Genomic DNA, 8,655 nt, shown 5'->3' with positions numbered 1-8,655 from the left:
ACTTCGATCTTGATTAATTCTCCGCTTTAATCTTCAATCAAGTATTCTCTTAGCTCGAGCATGAATTACCTTGCAACAACATAAATAAAATATACTATGTCTTTTGTGGTTAGGTCATCTTCAAAACTCAAGGGTCAACAGTGTCCTTCCCAAATGTTGCAATCTTTTTGTTACGGAGGAAGTATAAAATAAACAAATCAGATCCAGAACTACGAATGGTTTGATTCCGCAAGGATACGTAAGAATCCTCATCTCGAGGTCCGACTGCTTCAATAAAATAAAATTAGTCATGGTCTAATGATTTGACTTTATAGAATTTAGGAGCATATTCTTTCTAGATCTGACATAGACTCGAGTCTGAACCTAGCCTCTTTAAAGCCATTTCCCACCTACATCCATTTGAGTCACAAAATTTTTTACCTTTTTATATTTCAATCGAAGCTCTTCTTTTCCCTGAAAGACACTCTAACAATTCCATGGTCTCTAGCGATATTTGACTTTGCCTATGTCAACTTCCCAAAAAAGAATCCCCAGTGACAACTTTCAACGTTCAAGACTGATCAAGTACATTTCAATTAAGGCTCAAGCTTCATTCAAGGCCGGCTCACCCAAAGTGGGGGAATCCTATGTGTGGTGGTTCCTCCAATTCAAATCCAATTCCTGAAAAGTTGTAATCAGCGGATCTCGTTTACTACGGACCCCGGTTATTAATTAAAAACGATTTTCAAAAATCATTTTATTAATCTTGATCATTCTATCATTCTACATATCTAGATCATCTAACTTTATTTGCAAAATCCTGACCTTGTATTGCATACATTCTAGTCTTGCATAACCCTAACCTTGCATGATGTGTCATCCCTTAGCTTTTCATAACGTTAATCCTTGCATAGCGTCTGATGCATCCTTAGAGAATCTATGTTTGCAAATTTGCATCATTATGGGCTTATCTAAGTTGTTTGCACCTATCTGCTAACATAATCTTCTGCTGGTAATAAGATTACTTGTAGTTATTGTCCTACATATTATCTTTGTTTTGCAGAGACCGTAGATTACTTCTAAACTGCAGAGCATTTAGAATTGTTCTCCGTCCCGACACCGTATACTTTGGATTTTGGTTTCCTGAAACTCAGTCAAAGTGGGGGCTTCTGTAGACACATAATCGTGGTTCCCCATTTAAGGATACAATGATGAAAGATATTATGGTCTTAATTGGTCCGGACGAAGGGCAGAGCAGTCTGAAAAATAATTTGAAACCATTTTTTAATATGTTAAAGTCCTATTAAAGCCTAATTAATTATTCATGATTATTAATTGTATTTGGAGCCCAATTCTTTGAAAAGCCCAATTAATTGTTTAATAACAATTAATTATTTTATTTTAATAAATAAATATTTTCAAAAGATATTTTTTATATAGTTAAAAGCAGGTTTTATTCCGTAAAATTAGATTCCGTAATTAAAGGATAAAAGAAATCTTTTGAGACGCGTTATAAACAAAGCTGGCAAAGGCACGTTATGAGCCAGGCTGGTACACACAGGGCCTTGAGCTTGGTGCACGTCTGTGTGTCATGCGTAACTTTGTCCACCTATGCCAGGTGCACTAGTCTGCACCTGACACGGGGATTTCTGACTCATGCAGACACCTGCGTCAAGCGCAGTTATCTACGCGAGACGCTGAGTTTCTTTTTTATCTTTTTCAAAACGTGTGGCACATGTACGCTTCTTACTAGACATGTTGTGTCATGCGCTTAACACGTCATTCTGCGCCAGACGCAATTGGCGGCGCGTGCGGTGCAGTGTCGTTTTCCCTATAAATAGGATCGATATTCGTACAAATGAAACAAAAGGGATTTTCATATTAACATACTTTGAACTCGACAAATATCTTATAAACCTTTCTACGAATCATACAACCTCCCGACAAAATTCATACTTTCAAATACAAACACATTTAATCTACACTTTCAGACATTCAGATTTTCAGGTTTCACGATTGCTCGTCCCGAAAGTTGTGAATCTCGCAGACCCAAGTCACGGTATAATCCTGAGGGTCCTTAAATAAATTCTCTATTTTATATTAAAGTTACTAACCGTTTCTTTCATGATGTAGATCTCTAATCCTACTGTATATTCCAATCCTTCCTTCTTTTTTATTTATATTTATATATTATTATATGCTTGCCTGATTATTCTATGCATATTATATGATTTGTCCTACTTTATTGCCTTTATCACCCACATGTTAGTTTTGTTAATCGAGACCTAAAGAACTGTTCTAATGTTATCAGATTAATTTGGACAACCTGCTAGGTTAGTTCCTTGTATATTGTTTGCATAATAACATATCATTAAAAAATAGTCTTTTTGTGTGTTTCCTGAACCAGCCTAAACTAATTATTTTTTGAGTGCTTAAAACATTGTTTGGTTATTCTTTTGCATAAAAATTCACATGAATCGATATTTAGTAGAGGCCAGCAATAGGCAACATAGTTCCTGTTGTGTTGTACCTTCACCCCCGAACTCAATCTTTGGTTCACTTTGACCATATATGGAGTCTAGATGGGGATATCTACATTGAATAAGTCCATATTTTGTCCCTAACGGTTTCCTAATATCCGATTAGGTTTATGATGCTTCCTTTAAAAAATTGTTGGCGACTTCAAAAATGTTTTCAATACAAAAAACCTTAATAGTGGGGTAGTCAAATCTAATACGCGCTCATCCCGTGTAGGCAAAATAAAAACACGCCTACAATGCATACCTTGATCTTGCTCAAAGGGTATACTAGTATCTTCACTTATTCTTATGCTTGAGCTATCTCCTAACCAACCAATAAGTAACTTATCACATGAAGTTAATCATAAATTTAATCATGAATAACTTATCATTAGCATCACATTTTTGAGTAAGAGATATGAAAATCTTTTTCTTAAACCAAAGAGAATGGAAGCTTGAATAAGAAATATGCAACTATAATAGATTAAAAAGAGAAGGAAGAAATTTGAAGTAAGAGAGTATGGACTCTTTAAAGTTTTTGTGTGGAAAAGATGGCTTAAGATATGAGGTATTTATAGGAGTAGAATAGGTAGTATTTAATTTCCAAAATGAAATCTTCCCAATAAATTAGGAGAGTAAACCAAGATCTGTAGCCTCCATCATCAATTTGGAAGTTTTAGGAAACAAAGCCCCTTCCTTGTTCACTATAGAATTGCGTCAAAAAAAAAAAATTGAAACTTATTTAATAAAATTTTGACTATGATTTAAAACTAAAAGTTTAACAAATTTAATTTTGGCGTCATCTCCCACCAAAATAATTTAAAAAATGAGTAAAGTTATTAAAATACCCTTTGCTTAATATTTGAATTACTTGAATAAATACTCAAAATATGGGGTATTACACAGACCTTGCAAACATGGGTTCTTTGGGTCAAGAGAGATTAACTGAAATTGAAGAATAAAATTTTAGTTTGCCCAATGAGTTTGAAAAAAAAGACATCTGCATTGCTCTACTCCTTCGTGGACTCCTTAGAATAAACTAGAAGTTTTAGCACTCAACTCTTCCTAACTAAAAAAGCTAAATACTCAACTTTGCATCTTGGTAGAAATCACAAATTGTTCTAGAAGCAAGTTTCATCAGTTTCTTCGCTCTAATTCTTTCTGCATTTTCTGTTTCAAATATTTGAGAAATCGAAATCCTTGAGAAACTAAGCAAAATACAATATATGAATTTTGAGATGTGAATTGAGAGGGGATTAATTTTTCACGTTAGAGAAATGGATTAAGATTGTAGTGTGATTTTTGAGTGATATAGCTTCATAAAGGTAGACTGATAAGTAGGATAGAGAGTAAGAGAGAAAAAAGGTAAGGACGAAGAGAGAAATAGAGGAAGTTGAGATGTTTTGGGGAAAAATCAGAAAACTAAGGAGTATGAAAGATAAACACTCAAGAGAACTATGGAACGTGACTTTGTTGTTTAATGGATTTTTTTTTAAGAATTAGGGGTACCTATAAAAGTGAGGCCATATTCTAAGTCCCACTCTGGACTTTATTCCATCCAATACATCTTCGTCATTGTAGCGTCATTCGAAAATATAAAATGCAATTCGAATTATCCTGAAATTCACAATCAACCATTATTGGTGTTAATTTGTTCAAAGTGAAGGCAATACACATAATCCAGTAACATTGGTGTTGATAATATTGTGAAAATTTTCTCAAAATAATAAGTAATAGTTGTTTTTTAGTTGAAGGCAATCCACGCCACTATTTTGTATATATTCATAATGCCGCAACTCTTTTAGTCATTGAATCCATGCAAGGTATAGATTTTGTGGACATATGGGATATTTGCATCTACAAGATTATGTTAATAATCAAGCATACATTAGTCTTTAGATGGAAGGTCCACTGCATAAAACACTAACGTAATCTATCAAGATATTCATGGATCATTAAGCACACCAATTGTTGTCAAACTTGATTTCCATCAATTCAAAATATCACTTTACAAATAGTAGTATTAAATTGGATGACATAGATCTCGCATACAATAATCAACCAGCTCGTTTATGCTGATAATGTTGTTGGAACGACTTGTGGTTTGATGAATCCGCAAAGCTGCTTTTAGGAGATGTCAAAATCACCAATTGATAGTTTAACGTTCGTTTATAAATTGCATCTATTATATTAATTCTATGTAGTAGAAATTTTTTCTATGGGGATTTGTAGTAAAAAAAAATTCTCATGAACAAGTTAATAGATTTCATGCAAGACCAATGAAAACAATTCAGCTATTTCGTACAATTTGGAAGAAATAGATTAGCCTGTTTCTTTCAAGCTACACGAAAAAACTTTACTTGTTTTGTGTTATTTGGAAGAAACATATTGGCCTGTTTCGTTCAATTTGCACGAATCGGGTTAATCTGTTTCGTGAAAATTGCACGAAATAAGGCTAATTGTTTCATGAGAATTGCACATAAATTGCATAATCGTGGAAAAAAAGAAACTAAATAACTTACATCAGATTGAAATTCGTTTGGGTCAAAATTATCGTCCATTGATTATCAAATTAAAATTTGTTAATTAGGTCTTCTATAAGTTCTTTTCCTCTAACAGTTGTTAGGAAGGAGGATGAGAGAAAATTTTAAATAGAGAAGTTTTTTTTAGAGAGGATATATATGATAATGAGGGTTGTGGGTCTACGTTTAGTGACCCTTTTTGATAAGATCGAAAAGACTCATGTCAGTTGACGAGTTGATAACCATTGTTGAATTAGGCAGAGTGCACCCTAATTTTGATAAATGATCAACAACTTGATTTGCTTCTCAAAATATGTGTGCGAACTTGACCGTTTGTAATCCTTTACTGATTTGGAGAATATTCTTTATGAGATAGTCAAGTTTCCAGGGGCAGTTAAACTTCCCTTAAGGGATGCTGATAAGGACTTGGTTATCGCCTTCAACCAAAAGGTAAGGAATATTTAAACTTTTGGTAATGAGAGGACCTTCTCATAAAGCAAGAGCTTCAACTATTCGAGAAGTGGTAGATCCAAATTTATTGATATGCCTTGTTATTGGAGCATCTATTGATACATTTAACGATTGTGACAACTCACTTGAGATGGTAAATGTAAACTCTTTACCAACTAAATATATGTCATGTCAAATGAGTGAGTGTGTTGCATTAGTTGACAATACATATGTTGTGGTTCCCCTAAAGGAATTTTAATTCTCATCAAGGTCCATTTACTCTTGGAATTGTGTGAATTTCTTAGTTATAGTGTACACAATCATCAAGGTTATATGAATATTAAAATATAAGAATTATATGTCGTACGATTGCAACAAGTGTCAAACATAATATAGATTATCTTTAAAAATACATTGTGATATTTTTTCTAACCAGTAAAATTAAGATAAGAATAATATCGTGCATTTATAGAATTATTGTTTTCTGATTGTGAAAGTATTGGGTCAGACCGTCTGACCCATACTTTCCGTCGGACGGGTATGAATGATTTTCCATCTTTCCACAAAATTTGTTGTGTTGTTTATTTTCTCTCTCCTCAACATTATTTGCAAGCTTATTCAGTTTCTCAACCACATTTCTGGCGCTTTCTCTCTCCTCACTAGCAGTCTTTTTTTATATAATTTTTGGTACTCTTTCATTCCGTCATTGCAAATCCAAGATCTTACCGTAGGGTTTGGGGTAGCCTTACAATTTTAGCTTTACAAACAGAAAGAGTTACATGAGAGTGAGTATGAGAGTTTTAAATCCAAGCTACAGAAAGAGTTACATGAGAGCTTTACAAACAGAAAGAGTTACATTTCTGACATCAACCAACACGGCAGATATGCTGGATTTTGCTGTTGATTATATAAAAAATCTTCAAACCAGCACAAGGTAACAGGTAAGTAGGTTTTGTTTTCTAATTTCTTGCTACAAAATCATATATACAATGGATTCATTTAGACCTAACTTACTTTCATTTAGACCTAACTTACTTCATTTAGACCTAAGTTACTTTCAGTTAGACCTAAGTTACTTTCATTTAGAGATAATTTACTTTCATTTAGACCTAAGTTACTTTCAGTTAGACCTAAGTTACTGTCAGTTAGACCTAAGTTACTTTCATTTAGAGGTAACTTACTTTCATTTAGACCTAAGTTACTTTCAGTTAGACCTAAGTTACTTTCAGTTAGACCTAAGTTACTTTCATCTAGAGGTAACTTACTTTTATTTAGACTAACTAAAAAAAATAAGACTAACTGAAAAAAATTGAAACCAACTGAAAAAAAAAGACTAACTGAAAAAAATGAAGACTACCTGAAGTCGTCCGACGAGAATATTGTGTCGGACTCGTCCGACACAATACGAACTCTTTCTGATTTTTACAACACACTCCTGTATTTTTCTATCTTTCCTACCTTATTTGTGTGCGTTTTGTCAATGTTTTTCTTTGAGCTAAAATTTATTTTATTACATAAATTATAACGATTTGATTATTAATAAGTACTCATTGAGACAAATCAAATTGGCTTGACTATATTTTTTTCTAATATATTGAGATTAATTTAGAAGATTCTCTTTAATTATGAATAGTAGCAAGATTTCAAATGAGAAGATAAATAATACAAATACCCTCGAATAATTTTTTTTATTCATCATATACCTTGAACCTTTTCAAAATTCAGCATAAACCTTATTATAAAACTAATAATAATGATTAGATATCCTAAATTAATAAATATAATTTAGCAAATAAATAATATAATATAATGTAATGTAATATAATATAATATAATATAATATAATATAATATAATATAATATAATATAATATAATATAATATAATATAATATAATATAATATAATATAATATATATAATATAATATAATATAATATAATATAATATAATATAATATAATATAATATAATATAATATAATATAATATAATATTATATAATATAATATAATATAATATAATATAATATAATATAATATAATATAATATAATATAATATAATATAATATAATATAATATAATATAATATAATATAATATAATATAATATAATAATTAATTGACGCCAATAATAGTTTTTAATAATATAATATGTAAATATTTAATAATAATTATAATAATAAAAACGGTTTTTTCATCATATACCCCGAAAAATCACGAAATTACCATATACCCTTAATGTTTCAGATATTCATCATATACCCCTTAGTTTTCGAAAACGTTCACCAAATGTCTTTTTTCTAACGGACATTCAGTTAACTTTTGCTTTATATACAATTTTACCATTATTAACCTCTAACCATAACTCCTAACCACCTAAATAAAAGCTAGTGTTTCGGGGTTAGGTTAAGCATTAGAGTTTGGGTTAGGGGTTAGAGTTGGGTTAGTGGTTAATAGTGGCAAAATAGTAAATAAAGCTAACGACGAGTTAATGTCCATTAGCAAAAAGGGTATATGGTGCACAGTTTTGAAAACTCCGGGGTATATGGTTAATATATGGAACATTGAGGGTATATGTTAAATTTCGTGATTTGTTGGGGATATTTGGTTAAAGAACCGTGATAAAAATATTATTTAATTTAATAATAAATTCATAATAATAAGTTATTAAATAAAATAATAAGAAGTTGTTAAAAAGTACTCCCTCTGTATTTTTTTATCTTTCCTACTTTGACTTTGCACGTAAGCCAATGCTCTTATTCTACATTAAATATTTTTCATTACATATTAGTAAAAATTATAATAATTAAATAATAATAAAGTACTAATTGATATGAATCAAACAAGACCCCACATGACTATATTTTTTCTTATATATTAAGAAAAATCTAAAAGATTCTCTCTAATTGTGAATAGTGTCAAGATTCTAAGTGAGAAAGATAAAAAAATACAGAGGGAGTATTAAATAATAAAAAAAAAGTTATTAAATAATATAATTATTACCAGAGAAATAAATTAGGAACTAAACTAATTGCAACTAAATTGAACTGAACTGAACTGATAGCAACTGAACTGAACAAAATTAAACTAAAATGAAATGAATTGAACTGAACAGGAAATAAATTGGGTAGAACAGGTCCTAAATGACAACCAAAGTATAATGTTTTTTCATATTTCTTCTAATATCA

Source organism: Beta vulgaris, chromosome 3 (genome assembly GCF_026745355.1).
Source record: "Beta vulgaris subsp. vulgaris cultivar EL10 chromosome 3, EL10.2, whole genome shotgun sequence".
NCBI lineage: Eukaryota > Viridiplantae > Streptophyta > Magnoliopsida > Caryophyllales > Amaranthaceae > Beta > Beta vulgaris.
The sequence above is the reverse complement of the archived record's forward strand: the minus strand, read 5'-3'. Positions refer to the sequence as shown.